At 32.0% G+C, this 13,632-nt stretch overlaps 1 protein-coding gene across 4 annotated transcripts in view; it reads left to right on the top strand.

Annotated features, from left to right (window-relative positions):
• Positions 1-13,632, top strand: part of KIFAP3 (kinesin associated protein 3) — a 211,308-nt gene that overhangs the window by 25,055 nt on the left and 172,621 nt on the right. The gene's annotated exons all lie outside the window — the stretch shown is intronic.

Genomic DNA, 13,632 nt, shown 5'->3' with positions numbered 1-13,632 from the left:
TTAATTTTTATCATGTGTTGAATGGCTTCTTCCAGCTCAGTTTATACGTAAATGTGAATAGAACCAGAGGAGGTAAACCTGGATTCTAGTGATCTGGGTCAACTCTGTTGCATACTACCTGTGTGAACGTTTTTATGAACTTATGTAACTTTTCTGTTAATAGATAGTTTCTGGAATTTCATTCAACTGTATATGTATATGGCCTGTAATGTCAACATAGTTTCAGTTTTATCCCCAGATCATTGGCAGGTATTTTCCTTTCCAGTTTCTCCATTTAGCCTTCTTTGAATTTTAGACCATAAGAAGCTTACAGTTGCCTCCCTCTCCTGTAGTTTTGTTAGCTGTGGACCAGTAGAAGTCCCCGATTGGGTGGTGGTGGGAATGTCTTCCCTATCAAACATCCAAATATTTCTTCTCTTGGCTTTTTACCCATTTTTTTAACAGTGTAGTTGCCTCAAAATAATAGCTGACATTAATATAGTGCTTTAAATATTTTGCATATCTGATTGATCTTTATAATAGCCTGGTACATCAGGTACTCCATTTTATAGGTGTGAAGCAATTGAAATTGAGATAAATTAAATGACATAGTCACACAGCTTGTAAGGAAAGGAGACAGGATTTGAACTTAAGTCTGACCTAACTTTTAAATCCACCACAGTTCTCAGTGGTTGTAAATTCTATAAATATCTTCATTCTTGCCCTTTCTTAATGCAAGTTTGGAAGGTTTGTTTAAAGCAGATTTACTAGTGTGATTACTGGTGTGTTCTGCCCCTTCTAATGACCTTTTGGATTCTCTGCTGGTTTCCTTAGACACTGCCTTTAAGACCTGTTCTTCCTGCAAACCTCATTACTACTAGTACATTTTCTAACAGTTTGATTTCTCACTTCCCTCTTCAAGTATGTACTCTGAAAGATAACTTACCAAGTTTCTATTTTTGGAATTTCTGTGTAGAATCCATTTAATTTAATCTCAGCAGACCTGAGATATAAGAAACAGTCTCTTGCACCAAAACCAGTAGTATTTTCTATTGTCTCAGACATTTCTCTATTCCCCTTCATATAACCAGATTGATATTATGATTTATATCTCTTTATGAAATTACTCACTAAGCTATAATTCACAATAGCAATGTAATAAACAGATGTAATAAACAAAATATAATCATCTCTCCTTCAATACAACCAATTCTTCTCTTTTAAGAGTTGAATGACTTTAACATATTTAACATGTATTGGTCAATCTGCCATCGGGGGAGGGAATGGGGGGAACGAGGGGGAAAAGTGGAACAAAAGGTTTGGCAATTGTCAATGCTGTAAAATTACCCATGCATATAACTTGTAAATAAAAAGCTATAAAAATAAAAATAAATAAATAAATAAATATTTTTAAAAAGAGTTGAATATGGAAATATCTGGAAAAAATACTGTCTTTAAAAGCAAATAACTAAAGGAGTAAGATGAGCTTCAAATTAGTTTTAAAGTAATTACATTATGGAAAAGACAGTTATTTTTCATTGTAGCATGAACCTTCAGAGAGATGAAGCATGTCCTATTGTTGATATTTCATAAATTAGTAGCAGGATGAAAGACAAAGAATAGTTAAAATACTTTTCAATACACATGTTTGCATTTAGTAAGTTCCATCTATCTAGAAAATTCCCAGACTATGGAATAAGTTTTAATAATATTACATAAATGTATCTAATGCTTCTTCCTCCAACATAACTACCCAGTTTTAAAATAATACCATTATTTTAAAGTGAGTTTAAGATTTTTAAGCCAGACACTTCTCATTACCATTTTCTTACAGTAAAATTACTTAGAAAATACTTTTCCAGAAATACTTCTTTAACAAAGTGGTTTCCTTTAGTAACCAGGTAAGCTACCATAACTTTTGTTCTTAGTTGAGTAGGTCTTTTCCTGAATCCCAGGTATGGGAGTAAAATGTATCACCTGTATTACTTTAGAAATTATACATAATCCATCTCTTTTGAATTGCTGGTTTTTCTATATGGGTATAGAATTACACATAATATCTGAATTTTAGTAATAAAATTCTTCAACAAATATTTATTACCACCTTTCACTTGCTTAACTTAACCTGGATCTGGTGGGAGGAGTCAGGAAGGAGAAGTAAGTGTGATAGGAGGGGAGGAGACAACAGAGAAATAATATAACAAGAAACATTAAGTATTAAGTATATTTGTTTATTATACAAGTAGTTTTATTTCTGCTTAATTTTTAAAAATTTTTTATTTTGGTTTGTTAAAATTATGGTGTTAATAAATCTGAGGTCATGAATCAGTTTATAGGTTTCTAGATTTGTATTGAGAAAAAATATATATTAGAGAGCCCACAGCCTGTGTGTATATATGTATCTATAAATATATGTACATGTCTATGTGTGTGTATGTATATATAGTAGATACATACACATATAGGTATTATATGTGTCGATGGTCATACCCACATACCATCTGTAACACATATACATATAAATATATAAACTTATACAGCTATCTTGAAAATGTCTATAGATTATTCAGTCAGTCAATAAACATTAAGCACCCACTGAGTACCAGGTACTGTGCTAAGCACTGGGGTTATAAAGGCAAAAAACAATCCCTGCTTTCAAGGAGTTCCCAATCTTATGGGCAGAGGCAACATGTGAACAAGCTACATACAAGATAAATTGGTGATAATCAGCAGGTAGAAGAGACTACCATTAAAAAGTGTTTGGGAAAGGTGTTCTATAATAGAAGATGCAAGAGGATTCTGGACCGGGGTCTAGCGATAAAAATGCACGTATATAAAGACTGGAAAAGGAGAAGAAAGCCCTAGGAGAGACTCTGGCCAAGGATTTTAGAGCTCATCACTGTAACTTATTGAGCAGGGAGATGATCTGGTTCTGGCTGCCAGTTGTGAAGGTTGCTTTGTCAGCCAACTGGAAGAGAGGGACTGGATCAGGGAGAGGCGAATGCATTCCATGCAAAAGCTGATGAAGGCTTGCTCCTGTCAGTGTCAGACAGGAGGCACATTCAAGAAAGTGATTGGCTTGGGCAGAGGGAGAGGGTTTAAAATAAAGGGCTAAAGAGACTGGGGAGAAGTCTGTATTTTTTTTTCTTTAATTGGGCATTTATAGTATCTTATAAAATTTGGGTTAAGAATTGGTCATCTTTTAACTTTAAAAAAGAAATTTTATATTCGTGGTATTAATAGCAACTAAATTCTGGGCTTTGTCTTCCTAGGGTCTGCAGATGGAAGCAAGGAAACAAAAAAAACTGATTATGAGGAAAATTACTATTTTAAGGTTTTTTTCCCTTTTTAATATACTTTTATTACTAGGTTAGGTAGGTAGTGCAATGGATAGAGTACTGGGCTTGGAACCAGGAAGACATGAGTTCAAAAGAGGTATCGGACACTTACCTAGCTGGATGACCCTGGGCAAGTCAAGTCCCTTTTAACCCTGCCTACCTCAGTTCTAAAATAAGCTGGAGAAGGAAATCTGGTATCTTTGCCAAGAAAACCTGAAGCGCCACAGCATTTTGTTGATCGCTTCCCTCCTGTTCCAGTACTGAACTCTGTCTTGTGACAAAGGATATCAATTAAACTAAAACATGTAATATAGATGTTTCATGTATGTCCAGTGGTGGGATTGCAGAGGGTAGTTTAGTCACCTTTTTTGCATAATACTAAATTTAAATGCAGAAGTTTTGAAGCTCCACTAGCAGTATTTAGATGTTTGTCTTCTGAAGCCACTCATTTGCTGTCCTAATTTTTTTCACCTTTGACAATTTGCACAGTGAGATTAAACCTCAGTTAAAACTTCATTTTTCTTTTTAAAACTCAGTTTTTGTTCTAGAATTAACAAATAGCTCCCCAAAATAACATTTCCATATCCAAAGCAGAAGGGAAAGAGGGTTATGTGTAAAAGTAAGAATCTTTTGTATATGGCTTTCTTAAAAAAAAAAAAAAAAAAAAAAAAAAAAAAAAAGTTAATAGTTTCCTTTTAATGCCATTATGTTCACTTCTGTACGATTTGTAAAAAGGTCTTAGTAATTTCTTTTTTTTTGAGGAGGGCAACTTTATCATTAGTTCTTTGTCTCCTAAAACCACCTCAGAATAAAACAAGAAAAATGTTCTTTATCATTCCTTGTAACCATAAGTATAATCTAGAAAAACAAATTTTTGTCCAAAAGAATGTCTAGTTCTCTACTTTGATCTCTTTGTCAGGATTTAGGAACCTTTATCACTGCTCTACTGAAATTATAGTTGATCTCTGTTAATCAAAGTTCTTAAGTCTTAATTTTTTTTAATAATGTTCTAAAATTTTTCTACTCATTTTGCTCACTTCATTCTATATATTGCATTCAATTTAGGATTACTCCTCTGGAGTTCAACTTCTTAAACTGGGATTTGCAACTCTGGAGTCTTATAACTGAATGTGGGGGTTTCAAAACTGATTTATTATTAATAAATGGTTGATTTGTATGCCTATTTTATACACCTCTATGTTCCATATGCCTATTTTATACACTTCTATGTTCTATATGCCTATTTTATACATCTCTATATCCAGGGTCACAGAAAAATTGGGAAAAAAAGAGTCATGAGTAGAACAAGTTTAGAAAGTCCTGCTCTAGAGGTACTTAACCTCATTTTTTTTGGTAATTTTAAAAAATACTTTTCTGTTCATATTGCATAGCCATTTTGAACTTATTGTGCTCTAATGATATAAGATGTTGGGCTAAACCTAGTTTCCACCAGATTGCTTTCTGGTTTTCCTAGCTTTTCGAGGGAAGAGGGGAGAGTCAAAAGAAAGGAGTCTTTCCCCATGTAAAATAAATTATTAGATTTTTACAAACCTGGTCTACTCTCTTTGTTTCTGTTTCTTACTAGTCTACTCTGCTGATTTATTTTCTGTTTTAATGTGTATCAACTAATTTCAATGACTACTGCTTTAAAATGTATTTTTGAGTTCTGGTTTTGCTTATACTCTCTTCATACTTGGAAAAAAAATTGCTTAGTATTCTAGAGCTTGGATCTTTCAAGTTAATTTTATGATTTTTTTTTTGTTAAATGAGTATCTGCTTAAGTCAACTAAATCCTTCAATCTATAAAATCAGTTTAGTACTTAGAAAAACTGGTGGTTTTTTTGTTACATTTTTTTGTATCCTGAATTCATGTAATAATTATTTTCCAAGTATGCCATCAAACCATATTATCTATAGGTGTAGATGCATCAATCATATAGGTATAATTTTGCCTCCCCATTGCAATTTGCATACCTTTAGTTTTCCTCCCCTTTTTTTGGCTTATTGCTGTAGCTACCATTTATAGAATCATATCAAATAATAATGGAGGCGGGCTACCTCCTTTTTACCCCTTTTTTATCCTGTTTGAAAGCTTGTAGTGCTTCTCCTTTACAAAAATACTAGCTCTTTATATCAAAATATAGTTTTCATTATATTACAGAAGGGTACTTCCATGCTCTATGCTTTTAAGAGTTTTAAAATCTTAAATGAGTATTATATTTTGTGGAAAAAGTTTCAATTTTTAATCTATTGAAGCAGTTATTTGTTTTTATTGTCTTTGTTTTTGTGAATTACCTATGCTAATTTTTTTTCTATTGTCAAACTATTTTGTGTCTCCATCATATGAATCCAGCTTAGTCACAATCATTTCTTCAAATTTAGTGTTCATATTTTCCTTTTTTCTGGAAGAAATTTAAACCTTAGGTTCTCTTTACATCCTATATTTAATTTGTCAGTGTTCTCATTTTGTAGAACTCTAAAATATTCTTCCATTTTTTGTTTTATTTTGTTCCAACATTTTGCCTTTTAATCTTGAATTTTTTTGCATTCAAAACATAGTTTTTCTATAAGTCTTTTTTTAAAATCTTATTTATATTTTTGCATTAATATCTATTATTAATATTGAATTATAGTTTTCTTTTTCTTTGTGTGTCTCTGAGGATTTTAATTTGGTATGCAAAACATTTTTGTCTTTATTTTTGGGAAAAATTTTGTAGCATAGGCATAAATTCCTCTCTAAATTTTTTATAGAATTCATTTGTAAGAACATATGACCAAGGCTTTTCCCCCCCTTTTGCAAGTCATTATGGCATGTTTGTTTTTCTTTTTATAGACTGAGTTAATATTTTGATTGCTTACTTTGCTTTCACATTTTATGTTCATCAGTTTTCTTTGCCTTCTTATTTTTGCTTTCATATAATTTTGTACAGTAATTTTTGATAATTGGTTTATTAATGAGAGCATATTTTTCTTCCTGAAAATATTCACTATTTTTACTTATTCTTCTGATTTTTTTTCTAATTCTACATTTTGTTCCTTAGATTCTTTGTCATTGATGCTGTTTTTGCCTTAATTGCTATTGACCTGATGTCAGATTTTTTAATTAAAATTAAAAGGATACCTGCATTGGAGCAAGTTGCCTAGAAGAATTCTGGAGAGTGAGTTCAATTGGGAATGAAGTAGGGTATGCTAGAGCCAGTTCATATTGGTTTACTAGAGCATATTGTTAAATTTTCACTGTAAGCATTTACACTTTTGAAATTGACAAATACTACAAATAAGGTCTTGATTTATGTTTTCCTAATTTTTTTTAGACATAGGAAAGTGATGGAAAAACATGCATTAGCATGTTAAATTTAAAAGTAGTTGTACATATTTTTTGTTAGTTTTGCTTTTGTTTCAGAGAGTCACATGTTCAACATTTGCCAGCATACCCTTGTAGTCAAGTGAGGATGACTGTAGCTGCTCATAAAATGTTGTCCTGGGCTTAGGGGATCAGCAGTCAGGAGAATAAGTCTCCAAATGTATAGTTTTCTCCTAATTAAGAAGGAGACAGAGAATTCCAGAAAGTAAGTGACTTTATAATATGTTATTTTAAGATGTAAGATAGAAGCCTTTACTTTGTGGCATATGATATTCCCTTTTCCTTGTTATTGTTGTTTTTCATTAGTTGGGTTTTTTTTGTAACCATGAACCTAAACTATTTTGATTTTTTTCATGGGAATTTAATTTAATGGATTTTTTTTCCTTGTTACTGGTAAGATTTGTTCTTTGATGGCACAGTTCTGTAATTGGGTAAAGTTTCACAGGGATTTAAACTTGAGGTTCCCTTTAGTTACTGTCCTATGAATCTTTTCATTTTTGAACTTTGTCATCTGATTTTAATATTTCTGGATATTTTTTCAAGTTTGATATTCACATTTTCTTTTTTTTTCCTGGAAAAATTTAATCCTTAGGTTCTCTTCATATCCTATATTCAAGTCAGTTTTCTCATTCTGTAGAACTCTTTCTTATATGTTCTTCCTTATTTGTTTTTATTTTGTTCCAGCATTTTTTTTTTTAAGTCTTGAATTTTTTTCATTCAAATTCCGTCATTTTTAACCTGTTGGTATAGAGAATGTCTCTCTGAACTTACCCAGTCTCTGGTTAGATTTGACAATTTATTCCTTAAGAACTTTAATTTGTGTTTTTATTTCTCCTATAATTTTTACTCAATTGTTTATTTGTTTTTATGAACTCCTCTAGGGTTTATGGAACTAAGATTAGTATGATTTAAAGGGGGCTTACTGAATTTGTTTTTCAATCTTTAGCTTCCTTCAGTGATTATGATTCAGTTTTCTTTGTTGTATTTATCCACTGAGGTATATCATTTCTTTGAATTTTGATTTCTCTTTTTTCAATGAGCTTTTGTCAAACTTAATGCTTCTTCTGAATTTTCTTGATGTACTTGCTGAAAATAATGCTTTATTTTTAATCCTTTCCCCTCAGAAAGTCTATTGCTACTATGTTCCTTCCTTAGCCCTTACAACCTATTTCTTTGGGCACTTAGGAGTTCCATGTTTAGAAGAGATTTTTTTTTCCCTCAAAGTATGAGATTGCCTGTCTCAGATAGTGCTATAGCAGGCCAAGTGCCCACTATAGTAGGATTCATACTTTTCTCAACCCCTCTTTTGGATTCCACTGTTCTTTCCCAAACTGGCTTTTTTCGTATTGTTGGACTGTCCTACATCCACCCAAGGGAAAGCTACATATGGAGTAATCAAAGGTAGCAAACTAATGAGAAAAGAAATTATTTTATATGAAGAAAGAAAGGCAGAATTCATAACAATGAAGTTGTGGACAAGCATTTATTAAGTGCTTATGCATTGTACTAAGTGGACTTACAAAGACAAAAACCAGCGCCTGTTCTTCAGAAGCTCATTTTCCAAAGCAATTGTGTCAAACTTAAATAGAAATGAGGAGCTTCCAAATCATAGATAAGGATTCCTGTAGGCTTAATTTTTAAAATATTCAGCCTTGGGAAATGTTCAGCCAAAGAAATCTAAAATGAGTCAAGGATCAGATTCCACCCGGACTTAGGAAAAATGCAAACCCTGTGCAGCCTGCAGTCTGCAGGGAAGGAAGGGGAGAGGGAGAGAGCAAGCTGTGTATCAAGCCCTTACAGTGTGCCGACTGCGGTTCTCACTGCTCCACAAACATTATTGATCCTCACAACCACCTAGCAAGTTAGATGCTTTTCTTTTCTCCATGGTTGAGGAGCCTGAGGCAGAGATTCAGGAACTTCTTCAAGGTCACACAGCTGGTACAGAAAAGCAAGCTCACTACCCTGTAGATGATGAATTGGACATGATCTCAGAAGGCATTAGCATTAAGGGGGTTTGGAAAAGACTATGCGGGAGGTTAGGACTTTAGTTATTTTTTTTTTTTTTTTTTTGGCAGGGCAGTTGAGGTTAAGTTGACTTTTTCAGGGTTACCCAGCTAATAACTGTTAGAAATTTACATTTGAACTCAGATCCTCCTGACTTCAGGGCTGATCCTTTCTATCCACTGTGCCATCAAGCTCTGCAGAGGGTAGGATTTTTAGTTGAAACCCGAAGGAAGGCAGTGCACATAGGAGATGGAGATGAGAGACAATGTTCCGAGGCTGGTAGATAGACGGTAAAAAATATATGGAATCAGGAGAATGGTATGTCTTATGTTAGGAACAGCAAAGGAGAGCATTGTCACTGGATTAAAGTTTGTGGAGCCTACTGAAAGGGCTGGGTTGAAGAATACATTGTTACTATACTCGAGCTTAGATAAAAGACCAAGAAGCAATAATAAAAGAAACTATTTAAAACTACACATACCAATAAAACTGACAATATGACTGTTTACAAAAATATAAAATATCCAGATTAACAAGAGATTTTTAAGTAGCATAGTATTAGAAAAAAAGAAACTAAACAAGTTATAAATGAATTCTCAAAGAAAAATAAAACTTTAGAGTAGATTAATTTATTAAAAGCTTCTATCATACATTCAAAGAATTATCATTTCCAATATTATATAATTATTTGTAAAAATAGAAAAAAGATAGAATTTTACCAAATTCCTTCTGTGATACAAGGGTACCTTGATAACTAAACCACAATCAAAACAGAGAAGTATAACTAATTATAGACCAGTTTCCCTCATCAATATTGACAGAAAAAAATTATTAAAATAACAAAATAATTATAACAACATATTAAAAAAACATATACTTCAGTTAGATTGGATTTATACCAGGAATACAGGATTGATTCAGTACTAGAAAAATTATAATAAAAATCATGTGAATTCTATAATAGTAAATACAGAAAACATTTTTTACAAAATTTAACAATTGTTCAAAAAGAAACAGCAGAAAATATAGGAATAAACGGATGAATAAGTAGAACAATTGGTAAAGTTTTAATTATATTTAAATTATTGTTCTAAGCACTAGGGATGCAGATAAAAAAGTTAAGACATGAGATACTCTCCTGGAGTTCACAATCTAATTAATGAAGCCAAAACATAAAAAAATTTCATCTTTTGTTTCATCAGTATTAGAAAGTGGTATGATTTTTGTCCTAAGAAATGATATTAAAGAAAAGGCATCGCTGTCTGCTTTGCCTCATCCTAAGAATCAAGGGGATCAATTTTTTTTTTAATGTGAAGGAAGGTGGGCTAAGTATTACCAGATTTCAAAATATATTTCAAAGCAATAATCATCAAAACAATCTCTTATTTAGAAATAAAATGTTTGATTAACTATATAGTACATAGTAGTAAATGAGCATGGTCATCTAGTGTTTGACAGACCCAAAGATCTAAGATTGTAGGACTAGAAATCACTATTTGATAAAGATTGCTGGGAAAACTGGGAAATGATTTGGTAGAAACTAGGTATTGAATAACAGATCATACCATATACTGAGATAAAGTCACAATGGTGCATGATGTAGACCTAAAGGGTGATGCCAAAATCAAATTGTAGGGCATGGAATATTTTATCCATCAGACTTGTGAATAAGGAAGGAATTTATGACCAGAAAATGTGTTTTAGAATGTAAAATGTGTAATTTTTAATGCATCAAAATTAAAAGAATTTTGCACAAACAAAACCAATGCAACCAAGATTAGAAAGAAAGCATAAAATTGGGGAAATTTTTTATAGTAAGTTTTTCTGATAAATTTATTATTTCTCAAAAATATACAAGAGTAATTCAAATTTTTAAGATTATAAGTTTTTACCCAATTGATAAATGGTCACAACGTGAACAGTCATTTTTCAGAAGAAATCAAAGCTATCAATAGTTACATGAAAAAATGCTTTAAATCCTACTACTGATTAGAGAAATGTAAATTTAAGCAACTCTGAAGTACTACTTCATACCTATCATACTGGCTAATATGACAGATAAGGAAAATGATATGGTTGGAGGAAACATAAAAAAAAAAAAAAAAATTGAGACCCTAGTGCAATGTAGTTGGATTTGTGAAGTGATCCAATGATTGTAAAAAGCAGTTTGTAATTATGACCAAAGTTCTATAAAACTCTGAATACCTCTTGACCCAGTAATACTGGTATTTGGTCTATATTCCAATAGATCAAAGAAAAAGGCAAAGGACTCATATGTATAAAAAATAGTACCTCTTTTTTGTGGTGGCAAAGAATTGTAAATTAAGGCGATGCTGAGAGTGGCTACACAAGTTGTGGTATTTGATTGTGATGGAATACTATTGTGTGATTAAAAAAAAAAAACTAGGAAAATTTAAGGGACTGATACAGGATGAAAATAAGCTGAACCAGGAGAATGTTATATAGAATAGTAGCAATGCTTAGTCTCAGTAACAATGATCCAAGACAGTTTTTAAGGATATTATGATGAAAAATGCTATCTGCATCCAGAGAAAGAACTGATGGAGTCTGAACACAGATTGAAGCACACTTTTTAAAAACTTTATTATTGTTGGTTTTGTTTGGGGGGGGGGGTGATCAATATCATCTTTTGCAACATTGCTAGTATGGAAATGTTTTGCATGACTGTACATAAATAATCTTTATCAAATTGCTTCATTCTCAAGGAGGACAAGGGGAGGGAGAGAATTGGGAACTCAATTTTAAAAAAAATGTTAAAAATTGTTTACAAGTAATTGAGAAAAAATAAGTTTAAAAAAGATGTGACATGGGAATTATATGACTATATACAAAATACATTTTATAGAAATGAAGACAGAAGTGGAGAAATAATTACAAAATATTTTTTGTTTTCAATTCCAAAGAATTGTCACTATTGTCATGAAGAATTGGACATGACTGAATGAGTGAAGAATCTCAGCATGGAACTATGAATTGATCCAACCATTCTGGAAAGGAAATTGGAATTATGCTCCCAAATAAATAAAATCTATCCAATTCTTGACCCATCTATGCCACAATAAGACTTATACCACAAAAAGATAAGGAAAAGAAACCACATTATAAAAGTGTAGTAATTCCTTTTATGACAAAGAAAAGAATTAGAATCTAGATCTCACTAATTTGGAAACAGCTTTACAAATTGTTACATTACAGTAATGGAATACTATAGTACTTTAAGAAGCAATGAAGTGACAATTTCATAAAAACCTGGGAAGACTTGATTAAACTGATGCGAATGATATGAGCAGAACAAAGAGAGAACAATTTATATTATATTAACAATGTTCTATTAAAAAGAAAAAAAAACTTTAAAAAACTTAAGTACTCTTAATAGTTGTCTAGCCACCCTTTCAGAAAATCTATGATGAGCCATGCTATTTACCTCTGACAGAAAGTAGATGTATTCACCAGGCAGAATGAGACACATTGTTTGGATATAATCAATCAATGCAAGAATTTATTTGGCTTGACTATGCATATTTATTAAAAGGGTTACTTCTTTTTTCTCCCAATGGAGAAGTATTACTTTTAAAAGCATGAAACTTGGAAAAGTAAAGTAAGTTTAAAAAGTGTTTTGTGGTTAGAATTTTTCAATTCTCATTTTCATCCTTACTGCCTCTTTTAATGCTCTAATTTAATACTTTTAATCTTTGTTACCTTTTGAACTTTTCCCTCCTTCACTTTTTAATTCCTCCAGCCTCTTATTTCTCCAAAGCTGCTTGTTCTCTTTCTTTTTCTTGCTTTCCAGCTGGTATAATTCATGGACTTCAATTCTCTTCACTTGTTAGACTCCCCCAGAATAGTGTCTCAAGATTAACTGAAAAGACTAGATTCAGTAAAACTGTAGGTGTCACATTGAAAGTGGGACTAGTGTACCCACTCTGAGATGGGAAAACTGAAGGTCAAAGATAGATAGATCTAGATACCCACCTGCCCTGGCAGTAAGGACTCTTTTGTGAAAATACAGGAAAAAATTATAACTTCAAAATTCAGGTACTACAATCACAAAGACATGTTAAGCAAACAATTACCAGTTATGGTGTCTGTGTTGCCCATAATCACCCAAAACCAATCTTTTGCTAGGAACTGATGAAAATAATAGTTTTTGTATATAATTCTTTATAATAAAACATTAATTCTGATACTACATATTCTTCCTAATACAGTAACCATGAAATAATCCGTAAATGTAGCACACAAAATAAAATTAGTTAAATGCACAAAATAATTTTTCTCCCTACAGTTTCCTAGAATCAGGTGTTTTTTTTTTGTGAGAGCATCTCAATTTTTAAAAAATGAAACATTGTACAATATTTACTTTTCATAACACATGAAATCTTGAGTATCATAAATACTGTACAGCAAATAAAAGTTATTAAAACTAAAACATTTGTTAACTTGTATCTTACCTTCCACTATGTCAACTGGCAATATAAAGGTATTGTACTATAGCCATAGTGCAGAATACTTTGCCTGGCTGCCCTAGGAAAACTGACAGAGAGGTTGCTGGGACTTTAATCAATACTATCTTGATATCACCTTAAAGCCCAAAGGACTTGCACTATGCTTTTTAGGATATAATTAAAAAATAGTGGATGTGCAGGGAGTTCTTCTACAGTGGTAGGAGGATCAAGACTAAGAGTCTAGTAGGATACCAGCTGCTTCACAAAATTGCATGCATACTCTCATTTTTTCTCTACTGGGCATTAAAATGTGTGCTATTGCCAACATAAAAGTGAAAATCAGGTTGCTGATGAAATCAGGCTAATACTTGAAGTCATGAAAGTTAATGAATGTTGAAGATTGACTATGTACAAGCAAGTTGTGTGTAGGATAAATAGGAAATAAAGAGGGAATGGAATAGAATTGCATCAAATAGATAGG

Source organism: Sarcophilus harrisii, chromosome 4 (assembly GCF_902635505.1).
Source record: "Sarcophilus harrisii chromosome 4, mSarHar1.11, whole genome shotgun sequence".
Classification (NCBI taxonomy): domain Eukaryota; kingdom Metazoa; phylum Chordata; class Mammalia; order Dasyuromorphia; family Dasyuridae; genus Sarcophilus; species Sarcophilus harrisii.
Note: the sequence above shows the minus strand (reverse complement) of the source record. Positions and strands in the feature narration are given on the sequence as shown.